The sequence below is a fragment of the Mustelus asterias genome, chromosome 5, assembly GCF_964213995.1.
Source record: "Mustelus asterias chromosome 5, sMusAst1.hap1.1, whole genome shotgun sequence".
Taxonomy (NCBI): domain Eukaryota; kingdom Metazoa; phylum Chordata; class Chondrichthyes; order Carcharhiniformes; family Triakidae; genus Mustelus; species Mustelus asterias.
The window spans coordinates 85,642,917-85,664,518 of NC_135805.1; the positions used below are offsets into that span (position 1 = coordinate 85,642,917).

The following is a 21,602-nucleotide window of genomic DNA, read 5'->3' on the forward strand; positions in this document are numbered from 1 at the left end:
AAGATTGTTGGCAACTGTACCCAGAGCTCATTAAAGTGTAAAGCAGGAGAGAGTCATAGGGTGGGATTTTACAGCCTTGCTTGTCCTGAAACCGTAAAATCCCACCTGAGGTCAACGGACCTTTCCATTGTCTGCCCCTCGCCCGCTCCGATTCCCAAAGCAGGCAGGACGGTAAAATTCTGGCCATGGAGTCATAGAGGTGCTCAGCCAGAACAAAGGCCTGTCAGCCCATCATGTCTGCATTGGTCAAAGACAAATGACCTAACTATTCTAATCCTATTTTCCAGCATTTGGTCCATAGCCTTGTCTGCCTTGGCATTGCAAGTACACACCTAAATGTTATGAAGGTCTCTGCCTCCAGCACCTTCTCAGGCAGTGTCCTGGTACATGAATCACAAAAGATTAGTATGCAGGTACAGCAAGAGATTAGGAAGGCATATGGAATGCTGGTGTTTACAGCAAGGGCAATGGAATATAAAAGGAAGGATGTTTGGATATAGTTGTACAGGACACTGGTGAGACATCATCCAGAGTACTGTGTACAGTTTTGGTCACCTTATTTAAGAAAGGACACAATTACATCAGAAGCAATTCAGAAAAGGTTCACTGGACTGATTCCTGGGATGAGGGGGTTCTCTTTTGAAGAAGGGATGAACAGGCTGGGCATGTATCCATTAGAGTTTAAGAAGAATGAGATCTTACTGTCTCTGTGGTGCAATTGGTTAGGACGTTTGGCTGGAAACCAAAAGGTTGGTGGTTCGAGCCCATCCAGAGGCGAAGGTTTCGCTTTGGGGCGGCACGGTGGCACAATGGTTAGCACTGCTGCCTCAGAGCACCAGGGACCTGGGTTCAATTTCAGCCTCGGGTGACTGTGTGGAGTTTGCATGTTCTCCCCGTGTTTGTGTGGGTTTCCTTCGGGTGCCCTAGATTCCTCCCACACTACAAAGATGTCCGGGTTAGATGGATTGGCCATGGCAAATTGCCCCTCAGTGTCAGGGGAACTAGCAGGGTAAATATGAGGGGTTACAGGGATAGGGCCTGGCTGGGATTGTTTCGGTGCAGGCTCGATGTGCCAAATGGCCTCCTTCTGCACTGTAGTGAGAATTTTTCCTTTACTGGAGAAACTAGAACTATATGATATCATTTACAAACAAGAAATCGCCCAACTAAGATGGAGATGAAAGTAATGTTTTCCCTCAGATAGTCACGAGCCTGTGGAACTCTCTTCTCAAGAGAATGGTGGAGGCAGGGTCACTGAATACTTTTAAGGCATTTGCAGGTAGCTTCTTGACTAACAAGAAAGTCAAAGGATATAGGGGGTAGGCAGTAAACTGTGCTGAAGCTACAATCAAATCAGCCATGATCTTATTGAAAGGTGGAGCAGTTTCAAGGGGCCAAATGGCCTTTTCTTCCTCTGAATTCATCAGTTTGTATGAGCAGGCAACATGAATTAACATGCTGCCTATATTGCAATCAACAGTCATGGATTAATCACATATTGTAATTCCTACACTTGTTGGCTACCAATATAGTCCCATGAAACTTTCCATATTAACCACAAAATAATGACAGTTGGCAGGACCGGATGCTAATAAAATTCACCTTAGGGGCTCCTATATTTTTGAATCTATCATTTGTTTCCAGCTTGGTTGATGTGGTTGCTCATCTTGTGAACAATTTGAAATGTGCATATGGAAAACAACATGCAAAATCCTGTCAAGGATTTGATATTTTTCTCTGTCAATACAGCATGAAAGTGACAATTCCTGTCAACATTAAAAATACGTACAAGAATTGAAATTATGCTATAGTTCTTTTGCTGCAAGACTAGGTGAGAAATATTAGTATGGGGAGGATGTAATAACACAAAGAAATAGAAACTGGCGTGCGTTGTGCCTGTTTATTGGGTGCAAAATGAATGCAAACCATACTAATTTAGCAATGGGAAGGTTTATGCTCAATCTGCATGGATGTTGGTCGGACTGCAAAATTCAAGAGGGTTTTTTGCTTAGTTGTCCCAGCAGATGCCAATATAGCTATTAGGCTGCGTGATCACCTAAATTATGTGCCTAAGGATGTTGAAGATATTAGTAAGTGATGTGAGGTCAGGAAGGGTTGACGTTTACCTCAAACCTGGTCCACCTGATTACTGTCCTAAATTAAAGTTAGAGCTCCAATTCATCCTCCTTAAAAAGATAGCTTTTCATTGTAAACTTTGCTTATCTTTCTCAAACAGTGGCGAATATTGCAGTATTTTACACCAACTATTAGTCACTGACAATGTTTAAATTACTAAACAACAGAAGAGTCACACACTTTTCCAATGGAATGAAATAGGACAGCTGACATTGAGAAAAATCAATTGGCCAGATTAAAATCTCTAACACGAGCCAATTTGTAAATTCTTACAAGTTCCACATAAAAGGCTGCAGTCTCCTGTGTTTATATTCAAGAAAACTCAAACTATTTTCTTCATAAGCTTTTAACCTTTTCTTCATCGAATCATAACTATCAGACAGAATGGTTATAGCACAGAAAGAGAGCATTCAGCTCATCATGTCTGTGCTCGCACTCTCAAGGAGCAACTCACCTGATGCTTTTCCTAATCCCTACACATTCTTCATTTTCGGATAACAATCCAATTCCCTGTTGACTACCTCGATTGAACCTATTTCCACCATACTCCCAAACAATACATATTAGATTCTAACCACCCACTGCGTGAAAACTTTCCCTCACATCTCCATTGCTTTCTTTTGCCAATTGCCTTAAATCTATGCCCTCTTTTCTCAATTGCTCCACCAATGGGAACTCCCTCTCCCTATTTAAGCTGTCCAGATGCCTTACAATCTATCAAACCTCCTGTCAACCTTCTCTTCTCCAAAGGCAACAGTTCCAATTTCTCCAATTTCTATGTCACTGGAGTTTCTTATCCCTGTAACCATTCTTGTGATTTTTTAAAACTCTTTCCAATGTGATGCCCAGAACTGGATTGAGGTAACTTCCTTGCTTTTGCAATCTGTCCCCTTACTAATGAAGCCAAGGATACTCTCTGCTTTATTTGCCACATTCTGAGCCTGTCCTGCCACCTTCAATTATTTATACACCTATACACCTAGGTCCCACTTCAGATTGTACCCTTTATTTTGCTCTGCCTCGCTGTAATTTCCTCCCAAAATTAATGACTTCACACTTCTCCGCATGAAATTTATCTGTCACATCATCCATTCCTTCAATCTGAATATGTCTAACCTGGATAGTCACATGAGCAGTCTGGGAATGGAGGGATACAAACGAATGGTCTAGTTGGACCAATGAGCAGCACAGGCTTGGAGGGCCGAAGGGCCTGTTTCCTGTGCTGTACTGTTCTTTGTTCTTTGTTCTATGTCCTTTTCAAGTTCCACACTCACAGTCTTTTCAAGTTTTGAATCATCTGTAAATTTTGAAACTGTGCCCTGTAGGTCATCAGTATATATCAGAGAGAGAGAGGAGAACCCACATCAACCCCTGGGGACCGACACTATACACTCTCCTCCAATTTGAAAATATTGATTAACAACCACTCTCTGTTTCCTATCACTCAGCCAATTTCATAACCATGTTGCCACTATCCCATTTATTCCATGAACTATAGCAAAGGCCTTTTGAAAGTCCATATACACCACATCAACAGCATGAATCCTCTCTGTTACCTCATCAAAGAACTTGTAGGGTCCATTCATTCCTTTGAATAGACAGACAGCACTGATATGATGAATTTCTTTTATTAACAGAACTTAAAATTAAATCATTACAAAAAGCGAACAGAAAGAGAAAAACTGAAAGAGAGAGAGAAAGATACTGGCTTTTTCTGCTAGTCCTGTACTGAAAACATGTATTGAGATGAGCTTGAACAGGATCTCGAAAACAGACTTGACCCAAACTGACAACATAGAGCTGAAACTACAATATATGTGATTCGTTGTCTGTGTTGTTGAAATTGTTTGGCACATGCTGTCGCGGTCTACCAAAACAATCCTCGCAGCTGTGGCTATGAAAAGCTGCTGTTTACAGCACTGTAATGCAGTCAATTTTAACTAACCCAGCATGCCTTCTGAGTTTTAAAGTGTGGTCAAGTTAAGTTTTTTAAGCTTAGCATTTAAATGTAATGGCATAGGCAGAAATATCTTAAAATGAAGTCTTTGCATAAATGAAGCAGACCATACACAGACTCAACAGAACTCCAGCAAGCTGCCCTTCATAAATCAATGGTGACTTTCCTTAATTAACCCACATTTGTCAAAGTGACTATTTTGTCATTTCTAGAAGCTTCCGCACCGATTATGGTTAAGCTGACTGGTCTGTCGGTGCAGGATTTATCAATACACCTTTTTTTGAGCAAAGCGTTATGCGACTATGCCTCTTTGTTTTTGAAAAAATGATTTTTTTTCAACTTTCATCAGACTGGAAATTATGCAATTTGAGCAGAGACAGAACAAACTGCTTAAAAATACGAGGCCACATTTCAATTGAAGGTGAGAAACCAACAAATCACCCTCAAGTGTATCTCAAGAGAGGGAGACATTTCATATAATCCAGACACCCATTGAAACTCGTAACTACCTGAGGAAGAGATATTAAAATGCAATGAACTGGATATTGAAACAATGGCTGCCACGGGCAGACCTCTTGTGAATCCACAATTAGGTGGATTGGCCATGCTAAATTGCCCCTTAGTGTCCCAGGATGTGTAGGTTAGATGGATTAACCATGGTAAATGTGTGGGGTTACAGGGAAAGGGTGGGGAAAGAGAGCCTGAGTAAGATACTCTGTCAGAGAGTCAGTGCAGACTTGATGGGCCGAATGGCCTCTTCTGCACTGTAGGAATTCTATGATTGTATCTCAAGCTGCGGGAGGAAGTCGGGGAGGAAGTAGTGGATGCTCTTTTGCAAATGTAGAGCGGTTTCCAGTGGCATTCCACAGGGCTCATGTTGGGTCCTTTGCTGTTTGTTGTATATATAAATAATTTGGATTTAAGCGTAGGAAGCATGATTGAAAAAAATGCAGTGCCACTAAAGTTTACAGTGTAGCTGATAGTGAAGAGGATAGCAGTTGTCTGCAGAATGATATTAATAGATTGGTTGGCAGAGAAAAGGCAGATGGAATTCAATCCAGAGAAGTGCAGGGTAATGCATCTGGGAGGGCAAACAAAGCTGGGGAACACTCAATGAATGAAATGATATCAAGAGGGGTAAAGAAAGTGAGAGAACTTGGAGTGCATGCCCCAGTCCCTGAAGGTGACAGAACAGGTAGTTAAGTTGGTAAAGAAAGTATAGGGAATGCTTTCCTTTACTGGACAAAGTATAGAATGCAAAAACAGGGATGTAATGTTGGAACTGTACAAAATGCTAGTTAGGCCATAGCTGGAGTTTTGTGTACAGTTCTGGTCACTACATTACAGGAAGGACATAATTGCTCTGGAGAAAGTGAAGAGGAGATTAACAAGAATATTGCCAGGGCTTGAAAATTGCAGTTCTGAGAAAAGACTTGTTAGGCTAGGATTGTTTTCCCTAGAGCAGAGGAAGATGAAGCATTACCTAATTGAGGTGTTCAAAATTATGATGGGCCGAGATAGGGGAGACAGGAAAGACCTGCTGAGGGGACAATTACCAGGAGGCAGAGAGTGAATAGATGGGATTTTATGGCCTCGCTCGGGCGAGACCAGAAATTCCTGCCCGAGGTCAACGGAGATTTCTGTGGTCGGACCCTCACTCACACTGATTCTGTTGTGAGCGAGGTGATAGGCTTCTGGCCAATGTGATTGGTAGAAGGATGAGAGGGAACATGAGGAAAACCTTTTCATAGAATCCCTACAGTGCAGAAGAAGGCCATTTGGCCCATCAAGTCTGCACCGACTCTCTGATAAAGTATTTTACTCAGGCCCTCTCCCCCTGCCCTATCCCTGTAACCCCATACACCTACCATGACTAATCCATCTAACCTACAAATCTGGGACACTAAGGGATATTATTTTTTTAACCATGGCCAATCCACCTAACCTGCAGATCTTTGTAGTCTGGGAGGAAACTGGAGTACCTGGAGGAAACCCACGCAGATACGGGGAGAACGTGCATACTCCACACAGACAGTGACCCAAGGCTGGAATTGAACCCAGGTCCCTGGCGCTGTGAGGCAGCAATGCTAACCACTATGCCACGATGCTGTCCTTATGGTTTTCACCCATAGAATGGTGAACTGATGGTTGAGGTTGTAACATTCAACTCATTTAAAAGGTACCTGGATCTATACTTATTAGTGCTGTAACCTGCAAGGCAATGGACCAGGCCTCTTTCTGTGCTGTAACATTTCTATGGTTCTATGGTTTCTTGATATCATGTGGAGTGAATCGAGTTAGCTGAAGACTTGTATCTGTGATGCTGCGGACTTGTGGAGGAGGCCAAGATGCACCATCCACTTGACTGAAGATTGTTGCAAACACTTCCGCCTTATCTTTTACACTAATGTGTTGGGCTCCCCCATCTTTGAGAATAGGAATATTTGTGATCAATCAAGGAGGGTGAATAAAGGGAACTCAGTACACCCCTTCTCACCTTGCCCAAACAGGCATAACTAGCATTTCTCCAGTTCTCTGGCACTAACACTGAGTCTATGGAAGACTGAAAAATTATGGCCTGTGTCTCTGCAATTTCCACTCTCACTCCTCTCAGTATCCTTGAATGCATCTCATCCAATTCCGCTCTCTTATCTTTCTCTTTATCAGTTTTAAACCCTTCAAGTGCCTGAATTACCTCCTCTCTCACCATGACACCTTGACCTGCACAGGTTCTTCTTTCTTGGTAAAGACAGATGTAAAGTATTAATTTAATAACTCAGTTCTGCCCCCTGCCTCCATGTATAAATCCTCTTCTGTGTCCATTTTTGGCCCTCCTCCTCCTTTTACCACCTTTTTACTAGTTATATGGCTTTAGTAGACTTTTGTTTCAATTTTATGCTAGCTGCCAGCCTCTTATCGTACACTCTCTTTGCTTCTCTTGTTTGCTTTTTTTTCAATTCCCTTCTAAATCTTCTATATTCAGCCTGGTTCTCCATCGTATTATCCACCTGATATCTGTCATGAGCACACTTTTTCTTCTTCATCTTAATCCCTATTGTCATCTTTTGTCACCCAATGAGCTCTAGATTTGTTTGCCCTACATTTCCACAATGTGAAGATAAAGCCTGCTTTAACTCTTCTTTAAAGGTAGCCCATTCTTCAATGACTATTTTGTCTGCCACAACCTTTGATTCCAATTTATTTGGGTCAGATCCATTCTTACCCCATTGAAATTGGCTTTCCCTATTGTAATGGAATAAAATAGACATCCAGGAGGGGGCTGGAGGGTATCTTGACTGATTTGAATGAATTACAATCATTGTTGAGTCAACAGATTCATTGCCAGTCAATTCAAAAGTTTACAGATAAAGAAAATAGTTTTTTTTAACCTTCTTCTGGGCTCAGTTATTTGATCAATGATTTACTTGTGTCAATAAAATCTTCAATAAGAGGCTTATTGACTCTTATTTCAAAAAGGGGAACATACAGCCTTAGATTTCTCGTCACTTCTTTCTGACTGATCTTCTCTATTGGTCCCTCTCACTGGGCATTGCAAACTCAAGCCTTTCCCATGGAGCCTATTGCCCTTTCTTCATGCAGCGTCATCTCTGTGGATGAAGGCTTTCTCTCTCTTGATACTCGGTTAATGATACTTGCTTTGGATTGTTCCTTGTCCTAACCTAAACCTTATGATGCAACTTGTCCTCTAAATGTTCCCCTTGTGATACTTGATTCACTTGGCTGACCTTATTCCCGTGATACTTATTTGTAATTTAAAGACTAAAATACAGGAAGAGAGTACGGAGCAAGTTTCTTTCAATCTGGCTCCATTTGCCAAGATCAAAGTATCAAGTGTATGGTGACTGATATTCAGATCCAAATTCTTCTCCGTTATCTAATAAAGAAACTGGTATCAATAGATGATGTTGCAATATCAATCACCCTAAGTACCAACATGAGGCAAAGGCCATGCAGATCTACCTCAACAAAATATACTTAGGCACAACAGTAGAGAGCAGAATCAGTGAGTAACAGAGATGGAAAAATCCAATGGGAAGATAAGGTGGCAGGGAGTCGGGTACATTGCAGCAGAATCTGAATCCAGTCCTGCATAAACATGCTACACCTTGCGCAGAGAGAGAAAGCTTTCATCCACAGAGATGACGCTGCATGAAGAAAGGGCAATAGGCTCCATGGGAAAGGCTTGAGTTTGAAATGCCCAGTGAGAGGGACCAATAGAGAAGATCAGTCAGAAAGAAGTGACGAGAAATCTAAGGCTGTATGTTCCCCTTTTTGAAATAAGAGTCAATAAGCCTCTTATTGAAGATTTTATTGACACAAGTAAATCATTGATCAAATAACTGAGCCCAGAAGAAGGTTAAAAAAAACTATTTCCTTTATCTGTAAACTTTTGAATTGACTGGCAATGAATCTGTTGACTCAACAATGATTGTAATTCATTCAAATCAGTCAAGATATCCTCCAGCCCCCTCCTGGATGTCTATTTTATTCCATTACAATAATTAAAGGTTAAATTCACTAAGGTTTTCAAGGTTGAAACAAGGCTCTTTCTAAAAATGGTTGGCACTGTTTATTCGAAATAATGGTCTTGAACTGTTTAGATGTTCTATTTCATTCACTGCAATCAATCCATAGTTAATTATATTACCAGTTTATCACGAATGTGACTCATCTTTGTAATTGATTCCATGACACATTTCCACATTTCAATCAGACAATCTACAATTGAATATTTACAATATTTGCAAGATTTGGTGGGGGGGGGGGGGGGGCACAAATTGCTGCACACTTAGTCTGGTATTTATATTAAATTATTCTGGTGATATATGAAATATTTATAACTCAAAGTATGTCTAGCATTGTTTTATTATTAGAAAGCATTTAAATAGTTGCGAGGTATATAATGGATTTGTGCTCTGTCATTCTGATTCTATATATAAATTATTTTGAAAGAATAAGCATCAGATGTCCTGGTATTTCTAAATCTTGCCCTTCCTTTGTGCAACTGGCAAACTGTTCTGAATTGCAATTCTGTTCCCACCTCTATGCTGTAAACCAATGTATTATTTACTTTCTTTTAATGTATTAATTACTTTTCAACCATGTAATTATTTTCTTCCTTTTATATTAATGAGTATGGACCTGTTGCTTGGTGGCCCTGTGTGTGGGTGGGGTCTGCCTCTTGGTTGTATCATAAAACATCGAGATGAAAGAAGAACCAAGGCCAAAGACATCTGGAGAACTGTACTGCAAAGCAGGCTGGTTAATTTAGTTAAGACACAACCTTGTTAGAATTAGCAAGGTCTGCAAAGTGAATTGAACTGTGTAGGAGAACTGGTCTTGAACAGTGAGAAGGATAGACATCTTTTGTGCACATCAGAGGTAATAAAGATGTCTGCCTGAAATAACCTGGGGATTGATTATTAGAGGTAACAAAGCAGAGCCAAGCCAGCAATAGTACCTCAAGTGTGACCTTCAAAGACTGAGAGATATCTGGAGAAATCATGGAGATGAATATTGATGCAATTAAAAACCAATTAAATGGACTAAAAGCATCCTTTATCTTATATGGCATAGGGCCATAACAAAGGGACGGTCCAAAGAAAACATCCACAATATCTTTGCTTCAGTGCTTTAGAGTGGTTTGGTCAGTCACTCAGAAGTCATGCATGGAGGACACGTCTTCAGATTGACCACTGAGGTGGACTCCGACTTGCAAGAAGCTAAGCAACCAGTATTATTGTGATTATGTACTATTGCTTAGTGAACAAAGAACAAAAAAACAAAGTAAATTGTAGCACAGGAACAGGCCCTTTGGCCCTCCAAGCCTGCACCGACTATGCTGTCCGACTTAACTAAAACCCCCTACCCTTCCGGGGACCATATTCCTCTATTCCCATCCTATTCGTGTACTTGTCAAGACGCCCCTTAAAAGTCACTACTGTATCCGCTTCCACTACCTCCCCCGGCAATGAGTTCCAGGCACCCACTATTCTCTGTGTAAAAAATCTGCCTCGTACATCTCCTTTAAACCTTGCCCCTCACACCTTAAACCTGTGCCCTCTAATAATTGACTCTTCTACCCTGGGAAAAAGCTTCTGACTATCCACTCTGTCCATGCCTCTCATAATCTTGTAGACTTCTACCAGGTCACCCCTGAACCTCCGTCATTCCAGTGAGAACAAACCAAGTTTCTCCAACCTCTCCTCATAGCTAATGCCCTCCATATCAGGCAACATCCTGGTAAATCTTTTCTGTACCCTCTCCAAAGCCTCCACATCCTTCTGGTAGTGTGGCGACCAGAATTGAACACTATATTCCAAGCGCGGCCTAACTAAGGTTCTATAAAGCTGCAACATGACTTGCCAATTTTCAAACTCAATGCCCCGGCCGATGAAGACAAGCATGCTGTGTGCCTTCTTGACTACCTTCTCCACCTGCATTGCCATTTTCAGTGACCTGTGTACCTGTATATCCAGATCCCTCTGCCTATCAATATTCTTAAGGGCTCTGCCATTTACTGTATATTTCATATCTGTTTAGACCTTCCAAAATGCATTACCTCACATTTGTCTGGATTAATCTTCATCTGCCATCTCTCCGCCCAAGTCTCCAACTGATCTATATCCTGCTGTATCCTCTGATGGTCCTCATCGCTATCCGCAAATCCACCAACCTTTGTGTCGTCCGCAAACTTACTAATCAAACCAGTTACATTTTCCTCAAAATCATTTATATATATATTACAAACAGCACTGATCCCTGAGGAACGCCACTTGTCACAGCCCTCCATTGAGAAATGCACCCTTCCACTGCTACCCTCTGTCTTCTTTGACCAAGCCAGTTTTGTATCCACTTTTCCAGCTCACCTCTGATCCCATGCGACTTCACTTCTGCACCAGTCTGCCATGAGGGACCTTGTCAAAGGCCTTACTGAAGTCCATGTAGACAACATCCACTACCCTACCCTCATCAATCATCTTCGTCACTTCCTCGAAAAACTCGATCAAGTTCGTGAGACACAACCTCCCCTTCACAAAACCATGTTGCCTCTCACTAATACGTCCACTTATTTCCAAGTGGGAATAAATCCTGTCTCGAAGAGTCCTCTCTGATAATTTCCCTACCACTGATGTAAGGCTCACCGGCCTGTAATTACTTGGATTATTCTTGCTACATTGGCTATTCTCCAATTCTCTGGGACCTCCTCTGACCTGAAGAAGGGGCTTGGAGCTCCGAAAGCTTGTGTGGCTTTTGCTACCAAATAAACCTGTTGGACTTTAACCTGGTGTTGTTAAACTTCTTACTGTGTTTACCTCCTCTGTAGCCAGTGAGGATACAAAGATTTCTCTCAAGGCCCCAGCAATTTCCTCCCTAGCCTCTCTCAGTATTCTGGGGTATATCCCATCAGTGGTTTAATAAAGGTTTATCACTTTAAGTAGAACTTCATTCAAATTGTGTGTTATTGATATCCAGAAACGAGAACCTTTAGAGCAGGCAGAGGGTCCTGCAATACCTAGATGTCAATTTTGCACTACTTGCTCGGAATAGACCTTCAAAAGTCCATGAGCTATATTTCTTCACTAACTTATTTTTCATTATTTTTACTGGAAGCGGCACTGAAAAATAGGAAGACCATACAGCTCTAATTTAACTTTAGGCAACAATCAGGCAAGTGTGAGCTGAGGTACCATAGCATTCCCCCCGCCTCCCACCTCCCTCCACCCTGTAATCATTGGAGGTTGAGGGCTGACCTTGGCTGTGCAGGTTGGGTATTCTGAGAGGGCCTAACAATCAGGAAGTGGAGGGAGCGAAGGGCAGGGAAGGCAGGTTCCTCATGGGGCACAGTACAATTCTCCTGCTCCTTCTGGCTCCACAGCGAAAGCAAAAAGTTCAAAGATCTCATCTCTTTAGACCTGTTCTAATCCCAACTGGTCTTCCTGTTAGCAGAGTGTGACTCCGCTGGTGGATGCCTATCATCTTGCTCTCACACACCAGCCAGCTGTCTCTTGCTACAGCTGTTGGATGGGCAACTGACTGAGAGCATGAGAGGTAAGCTCGGGCCTCAACTTTCTTTGAGCAGTGGGGAGGGCGTATGTAGCTCTCCTTCCTGTTAGCTTCACCTGGTAGAATAAACACGTCCGCTTTCTCCCTCATGCTGCTGGTTAAAAAAAAATTGTGCACTGATGATTTCATCAGAGCCTCATTTAACAACATTATGAAATTACCCTGGGGTTGGGGTGGAGTTCCTTGTCATTGGTAGGATAACATCAAAAACTGCAAACCGAGAAGGGGACTTCGACTGGTAAGACTCCTTGACTGATCTTAGCTAGCTACTCGCTTATCCAGTATCTGCCAGAGTTAAAATTGCCCTTATAGATACCTTTTTCTATTCCACCCTTGTAGCTGAGGCACTCTTTCATAGATCATAAGTATCTAAGAATCTACCCCAACAAATTGATATCTCAATCCCATATAGGACGGAAGAGGGTTGAGCACAGACATATCATTTTGAGCCTCACTAAAGACAATCACATGTTGACTTGAGATTACCCCTGCCTTGCACTTGTGGAAAGATTGGATGTTTTGTGCCCTATGGCCTATGTCAAATGGACACTGCAGTTTGCAGGGTTTGATAGAGCTTCTTGCGTATATGCAGCAGCTGTACTCCTTAATGGTTGGCTGCCTCTTCCCTGTTCACATATCACTGATGGTTAAATGCCCAATGAGACCACCTCTAATGTAATCCTAATACCTTGTGTAGTCTCAGGTAAAAACCTCACCATGAAATGTTCCAACTCTAAAATTTTGATGAAGTCTTCATGAGTTCTATCCGCCTAGCCTTCATCTCCATGTTGACATTTTAATGATTATGAGGTTGTCCCCTGAAAGCGACTCTAATCCCAGCCATGGATGACTCCCACTCAATTCCATTTTTAAACTCTGTCATTGATTCAGGTTCTTAACACAAGGCTGCTGAACTTCGACTTCCAGACCAGCTGCAACCCTTCCACTGTCACCATCCAGGTCCCTCCAATCATTGTGCAAGCCCATGTTGTGCATGTAGACCTCCCTCTGGTCACTCTCCCCTGTAACCCTGAGCCCATTGTGAGTGTTTTGGGCATTTCCGCCCTCCCCATGAACACATCATTGTGGATGTCTCCATATGGTCCTCACCCCATCTTGAGCCTGTGTGCATGGTAACGTACAGAGGTGAGCCTCTCCCTACGAGATTATTGAGTATCCCTCACATGGGCTTGCCTAAAACTGCACAGAGTTTATGGCCGCGTGCACGGCAGTTATTTTTCTAGGAACATCATTCTTCACAGTTAGGCCTTTTCTTGGCAAAGCGAGGAATGGTATAGGCATCAAAGGTACTCAGCCAAGGCATCGGAAAAGAAGGGAACCTTAGAAATTGAGTGGCTACCCAATTCACAACAACCTGATCCAAATCAAGTGAGGAAAATGTATTTTTCTGGGGTGACTTCAATGAACCAACTGGATAGTAAAAGCCAGATTAATAATGAACTTTGTGGAATTCTGATATTAGGGAATGGTTGTCATGGAGGCCAGAAATTCCTAGCTTCAGCCCTTATCATACATATCAGTGGTATCTTAGTGCTCCAACATACCAAGTCAACATGCTACCAAACTTATCATGCAATTTATAACTACAGGGGCAATTTTAACTCTGTCAGAAACCAAAAGGGTCCTGTGGTCATTGATTTTAACCTGCAAACAACAAGGAAAGCCATCCCCTTACCAGAGGTATCAGCTAGCATCAATTTGACACAAGTGTGATGGGATTCTCATTTATACACCTCGTGAATTTCCAACACACTACATGGACAGGGTAGCCATTCCCTCTGGTTTTAATAAGAACTGTACAGATTAGCCTCTGACTAATTTCTCATTCAAGGACTCATGGTCAAATTCATTCATGGACTGGCAGTCCTCTCTCTATTACCCTGTACCCACCCCACCCATTCACCATCCTGACTTAAAAATATATAGCCATTCTCTTACTGTCACCTGTAAAAATCCTGGAACTCCCTCCCTAACAGGGTACCTATGCCATATGGAGGCAGCAATTCAAGAGGACAACTCACCACCACCATCTCAGAGGCAACTAGGGTTGAGCAATAAATGCTAGCCAGCGACACCCACATCCCATAAAAGAATTTTTAAAAAGCTACCCCCACTGCACGCCCCTATTAGCTACACCATCTTCTGGTTACTGTGCTTATTTGATCTCACTTCATTTATTGAATCCACTTAGGGTCCACTGTATGAATTAATCAACTATTCATGAACTCGAACTCTCAGTATAAAAAATCACAAAGACATATCTTGTGGCTTCACATCTGTTTCATTCTTTGCAATTATTTACATCTATTGGTTTCATTCAGTTGGATTCGCTACTCAGAAACCAGTGTGAATTTTCATTTCACAGTTTAATTGCTTGCAATTTGCAGGAACAACCTCATTGGCAATGCTGACAAAGCACTTTTCTACTCGACGAGTTTTCACACTAAAACAGCTCTACAAGCCAATACCATTTTCATAGCAGTCAAATGATAAATCAAAACGGAAAATAGGATAGCCTTCAGAGATCATCACAATATATCTGCCAATTTCACTTGAATCAACGACATAAAATTCATCCCCTTATTAGCCATTCAATTTCCAAGGTTCCCTTCTTTTCCGATGCCTTGGCTGAGTACCTTTGATGCCTATACCATTCCTCACTTAGTCAAGAAAAGGCCTAATTGTGAAGAATGGTGTTCCTGGAAAAGTACCTGCTGTGCACGCAGCCATAAACTCTGTGCAGTTTTAGGCAAGTCCATGTATTTAATATCTTAGAACCAGAGGTATTAGTAAAGGCATCAGAAGCAGTTTTAACCCAGAGAATAAATTTTAAGGACTTATGGTTGTAATTACATTCAACAGGTTTGATTTTACGAGTTGAATCATAATCTAATGTTAGGTCTAATGCTTGCATTTAGTTCCTTGACAATTTCAGTCCTGTATCACATCTCTCTTACTTAAAGCAATTCTGTATTGTGCAGCAATTGGTGATGATGGTGCATTAAGGAAAATATCAAGCATCAGAATAGACATGAGACAAAAAGCAGGAATATCGATGTAAAAACGCTATTGTGAGGATCCCATTCTTGAGACCATTCAAAGCAATTTTTAATGGAACAGAACAGCAGGATCTTTGCAAAGCAAAACACTACTCAGTCTATCAGCAGCAGCATCAGCACTTTTGGATTTTTGAACATAATGCCACAGGCCTTTTTGGTTAACAAGAGCGAATAAATAAGTTTGTCAGAAACTCTGCCTCTTGTCCTATGAGACTACTTCGGTTTTATGCCATTTGGCTGCTTGACAAAAGAATGATTCACCATTTGGCTCATCTCCCAAGCGCTGACTCTGCTTGTAGCTCTGTTGCCAAGTGGCAATCAGCATTGTGTTCAAACACAAAGATAAAGAATCACCTATTGGCAATTGGAAATTCAAACACAAATAAAATCATAGATGGAGTGCGCTGTTCACTTGAATGATTGGTCAATAGTTAGGAATTAGCACAGAGTTACGACAAAGAGTATGAGAACATGGCCAAATGGATAGAGACGGTTGCAGAGTGGAAAGTAAAGGATAAGGGTAAAGCAAAGTGTCTCAGACAGAGTGAGTGGAGTTCAAGGTGCAACAAGGGTCATAAGTGGTGATAGATTGTTTCTACTGGTTAGTGAGACTATACCAAAAAGGGACATCACAAAAAATTAAAGCCAAGATTGTAAAAAGAAATCAAACGGAAGCTCTTGAAGTAGAGTCCAAAAATTCTATTCAAAGGGAATTAATGTTCTGAAGGGCAATGGCAATAAATTGGATTAGCTGGAGTGGGTCATATAGAGAGACACATCGGCACAGATCTGATGGGCCACTTTTGAATGCAGTAACATTCTGAGTGGTGAATTTTGCCAAGAATGATAGTCAGATGGTTGATTCCCTTATGGCCCAATCCCCCTGCTGGGAGATCAGGCTTATTTCAAGGACTGGGCCTCATTTGCAACAGATTGATGGCTGCAGCCAGAAACCAAGTATATTGGAGCAGCACCCTGGGCTCAAGGCCAGCTCAGTATCAAACAACCAGGCCTAGCTCCAGGCTGAAGGAAGGTAGGTTCCATGTCGATATTATCCAACACCCCAATGGATGCCTCAGTGATAGACCTGAACACAAAGAAATAATGATGTGAATCAGTAGATTTTTTGAATTCATTGGCAAGTACTCTTTTTGCATTTTGAAATTATTCTTTTTTTAAACCTCCTTTTTGATGATTGCTCCTCTGTTCTACATTTTAAAAGCCTGTGCTTTTCAAAAAGAACTAAATATACTGTGTTTGTTCCAATATTTTTAGAAAGGAAAGGTTATGTTCTGTTCCTATTTTTACATAGCGCTGATGCTGTGACTTTATTTTTGAAATGCCACAGGCGTTCCAGTATTTTTCTATAGTTAGTTTTATTTTGAGTCTTGAAGGTACTGGTGTACACAGTGTACATGGACGGCACAGTGGCACAGTGGTTAGCACTGATGCCTCACAGCGTCAGGGATCCGGGTTGAATTCCGGCCTCGAGTGACCATTTGTGTGGAGTTTGCACATTCTCCCCCTGTCTGCGTGGGTTTCCTCCGGGTGTTCTGGTTTCCTCCCACAGTCCAAAGATGTGTGGGCTAGGTTGATTGGCCATGCTAAATTGAATGTCAGGGGAATTAGCAGGATAAATACTTGGGGTTATGGGGATAGGGCCTGAGTGGGATTGTTGTCGGTGCAGGTTCGATGGGCTGAATGGCCTCCTTCTGCTCTGTGGGGATTCTGTGATTCTACAGATGTTCCCCACACCCTTGTTCAATGGAAAGTCAATGCCAATAAGTGCAGATTACAAGAATTACAGCAAATCCACCTGAAAGTTTCGCACAATAACAGTAGAAGTTAACAAGTCATTTATTACTATTGCCAGGCATATATTGTATTTACTGATCTTGTGTGCAGAAGCAGACATATGTTAGTTAATAGGAGATGTGTTTTAATGCCAAACTATAGCAAAATAATCTAAAATGTTGTTAGCACATCACCATCATTTCAGAAATGATATGAAGGTGTGCCAAGTATGATGCCAAGAAACAGCCAACAATCTTTCACCTTCTCAAGCCGGTGTTAAGACATTTATGTGACAGTCTTAATTATGTTTTTGAACTCGTCTGGTTTGCACTAGGGACAGAAGATAATAAAATATTTACTTTTTCTGTGCATCATTATAGATTCCACTTTCTTTAAGTGTTCAGTGGTTGAAAGGATAGTTTTAATTTGTGGGTGATCGTTCTGACTCAGCATGTCCCAGGACACAACTCCAAGCATACACCAATTGACTATTTTGTATTGTAAATACCCCTGCAATGCAGCATTCCTATTCAGAGAGAATTACTTATTATCACCTGAAGCATGCAGCAAATATCTCTGCTCCTTTATTGGCCCTGACAAACGATTAAGTGCAAAATCAAAAGGATAACTAATAAAATGTTTCATTGCTTTGGATACACATCTCATGCCATGAAGGCATAATTCTTATTTTGCATTAGATGAAGTTATAATCATTGATTTAATCATCTAAGGGTTGTGTAATAAATAAAGTCATTGTAATTTTAGACTGATGCTTCCCCAAAATCCAGTGATAAATACTTGATGCAGAACTTAGATTAATTAATTATTGACTGCACTGAAATCAACATTTCTCGGCTTCTGCAATTTAATGTTTTTTTTAATTCATTCGTGGGATGTGGGCATCGCTGGATGGCTCTTCCCTAGTTACCTTTGGAAGGCAGTTGAAAGTCAACCACATTGCTGTGGCTCTGGAGTCACAAATAGACCAGAGCAATCAAGGAAGGCAGATTTCCTTCCCTAAAGAACATTAGTGAACCAGATGGGTTTTTCTGACAACTGACAATGGTTTCATGGTCATCAGTAGATTCTTAATTCCAGATATTTTTTATTGAATTCAAACTCCACCACCTGCCATGACGGGTTTCGAAATCATGCCCTGAACTGGCTGAAGATAAAATCCTACACAAGGCTTAAGGGAATAGATGGAAAGGTAACATTAACTACAAAACAGGTAAAATGTATAAGATTCTACTTAATCATTGAGCTTAATATTTTACCAATCCCTTATTGGCTGAACACCAGTCTTCTTAAAACTGGAAACCTCTAAAGATCATATACTTGTGTTCAAATTGACAACTATTTCATACTTTACAACAGTGACTACACTTCAAAAGTACTTAAATTGTCCAAAGTGTTTTGGGATGTCCTGAGATCCTGGAACGTACCATATAATTTGATTTGATTTATCATTGTCACATGTATTAACATACAGTGAAAAGTATTGTTTCTTGCGTGCTATACGGACAAAGCATACCATTCATCAAGAAGGAAATGAGCGAGTACAGAATGTAGTGTTACAGTCATAGCTAGGATGTAGAGAAAGATCAACTTAATGCAAGGTAAATCCATTCAAAAGTCTGACAGCAGCAGGGAGGAAGCTGTTCTTGAGTTGGTTGGTACATAAACTCAGACTTTTGTATCTTTTTCCCGAAGGAAGAAGATGGAAGAGAGAATGCCCGCGGTGCGTGGGGTCCTTAATTATGCTGGCTGCTTTGCAAAGGCAGCGGGAAGTGTAAACATTGTCAATGGATGGGAGGCTGGTTTGCGTGATGGATTGGGCTACATTTACGACCTTTTGTAGTTCCTTGCGGCCTTGGGCAGAGCAGGAGCCATACCAAGCTGTGATACAACCAGAAAGAATGCTTTCTATTGAGCATCTGTAAAAGTTGGTGAGAGTCGTAACTGACATGCCAAATTTCCTTAGTCTTCTGAGAAAGTAGAGGCGTTGGTGGGCTTTCTTAACTATAGTGTCGGCATGGGGGGCCAGGACAGGTTGTTGGTGATCTGGACAGCTAAAACATTGAAGCTCTCAACCCTTTCTACTTCGTCCCCATTGATATAGACAGGGGCATGTTCTCCTTTGCGCTTCCTGAAGTCGATGACAATCTCCCTCGTTTTGTTGACATTGAGGGAGAGATTATTGTTGCCACACCAGTTCACCAGATTCTCTATCTTATTCCTGTACTCTGTCTCATCATTGTTTGAGATCAACAAACTTGAAAATTGAATTGGAGGGGAATTTGGCCGCCCAGTCATAGGTGTACAAGGAGTATAGTAGGGGGTTGAGAACACAGCCTTATGGGGGACCGGTGTTGAGGATGATCGTGGAGGAGGTGTTAGTGCCTATCCTTACTGATTGTGGTCTGTGAGTTAGGAAGTTCAGGATCCAGTCGCAGAGGGAGGTGCCGAGGCCCAGACCACGGAGTTTGGAAATGAGTTTCGTGGAAATAATAGTGTTGAAGGCTGAGCTGTAGTCAATAAATAGGAGTGTAACATAAGTGTCCTTGTCCTAGATAATAAATGCAAGTTCTTTATTTTTCTTTCACCATTGAGAAAAAAGGAATTTGATGCTTCCATTATTTCTACTTGTCAGGAACCATCATGCCAGATATTGATAGTGGAGAAGATCTGTGTCCAGTGAATGATTTCATAAAATGGGTCTCTTGGTGCACAGGATAGTTCAAAGTTCTGGCATAGAAAGGTTTAACGTGGGACTGGTTACAGTACCACCCACACTGGTGTAAAGGAACACATGAATGACCTGAGTCTAGAGGGCAGTCTTGTACTGGCCAGGGGTGTGTGTAGAAACAAGATGGAGACAGCTCCCAGATTAGACCTTATGCTGTATCTGTGTAATGGTTATGAGCAGTTAACAAACACTTCCTGGGACGGCTTGGCAGCACAGTGGTTAGCACTGCTCCCTCACAGCACCATGGACCTGGGTTCGATTCTCGGCTTGGGTCACTGTCTGTGTGGAGTTATCGTGGCTTTCTTCTGAGTGCTCCAGTTTCCTCCCGAAAGACGTGCTGGTTAGGTGCATTGGCTATGCTAAATTCTCCCTCAGTGTACCCGAACAGGCTCCGGCGTGAGGCGACTCAGGGATTTTCACAGTAACTTCATTGCAGTGTTAATGTAAGCCTATTTGTGACACTAATAAATAAACTTTAAACTAATGTTAAATTACACAGGACTACTCTGAACCACTTTGTGAGACCTACCGAACTACACACTTTTTAGAACAGTCTTCATTGTGACTGGCTGGATGTTGTCAGCTTAGCTTTCATTGTGTTCAGGGTGCTCATCCGCTTCTTAATATCATATAGAGTAGATTAAGCTGAATGGAAATTGACATTTAAGTGGGATGGAAGAACAGCCTATCATGAAATCTGCAGCCATGGAGGAATGATTGTCTAGATTGTAGTCTGTGGGACTGTGCTTAATAAGTACGACCTGACAGCCATTATAGAGACATGGCTACAGGATGACATTGATTGGGATCTGAATATTGAGGGTACATGACGCTTAGAAAGGACAGGAAGTTAGGAAAAGGTGGAGGGGTGGTTCTATTAATTAATGATGATATTACACATTAGAGAGGGATGACCTAAGTTTAGGAAACTAGAATGTAGAAGCAGTTTAAGTGGTTAAGTGGGTGGGAAAAGATCTGGTAAAAGGAGTATAATGTGGGAAAATGTGTAATAGTGCATGGTGTAATGGCAGGAACAATAATAACGAAAATTATCTAAAAGGTGGGTGATTGCAGAGCTTTGAGATTCAAAGTGGTCAGACCTTTAAACTTACCTGCTTTACGGCAGCTAGTGCCATAAAAAAGGGATGTGTCTTCCTTACCATCGATGTAGCTGAGGCCTCTGGAACCTGCTGCATTGCACTGTTCTCATCTGGTTTGAATCTGAATGTCGGGTACATGAGAAAGGAGTTGCCGGATTTCAAAGTAAAAAACCTAGGGTCGGAGTGGCAATCTGATTCTGATTACCACTCCATGGAAGTGAAGCATGTGGTCTTGTCAACTGATGAGTTTGTTATTGGAGCAACTCAGGAAACTTTAAGACGGCACAATGAACAACAAAGAACAAAGAACAATACAGCACAGGAACAGGCCCTTCGGCCCTCCAAGCCCGCGCCGCTCCCCGGTCCAGGATTGAATCCTGAATCCAGGATCCCCACCCAATTTTCCAGCCTATCTACATACCAATATCCTATCCACCGAGCTGTCCCTCACAGCTACGATGCTTTGTTCATCACAACCTATTAACTCACCCCCACCCCCCCATTCCAGACCATGTGATCTCCAGGGAGAGGCGAAAACCCAGAGTGAAAACCCCAGGGCCAATATGGGGAAAAAAAAAAATCTGGGAAATTCCTCTCCGACCCCCTGAGGCGATCGAAACGAGTCCAGGAGATCACCCTGGCCCTGATCGGAAAATGCTTCCCAACCCTAGTCATTTCCACTTCCACGAACACCATAT

The 21,602-nt window shown here is 41.8% G+C and overlaps 1 non-coding gene across 1 annotated transcript; it reads left to right on the forward strand.

Annotated features, from left to right (window-relative positions):
- Window positions 1–703: 703 nt before the first annotated feature.
- On the forward strand, window positions 704–777 carry trnas-gga (transfer RNA serine (anticodon GGA)). Its single transcript has one exon. It is a non-coding gene; the product is annotated as a tRNA-Ser (tRNA).
- The last annotated feature ends 20,825 nt before the right edge of the window (window positions 778–21,602 follow it).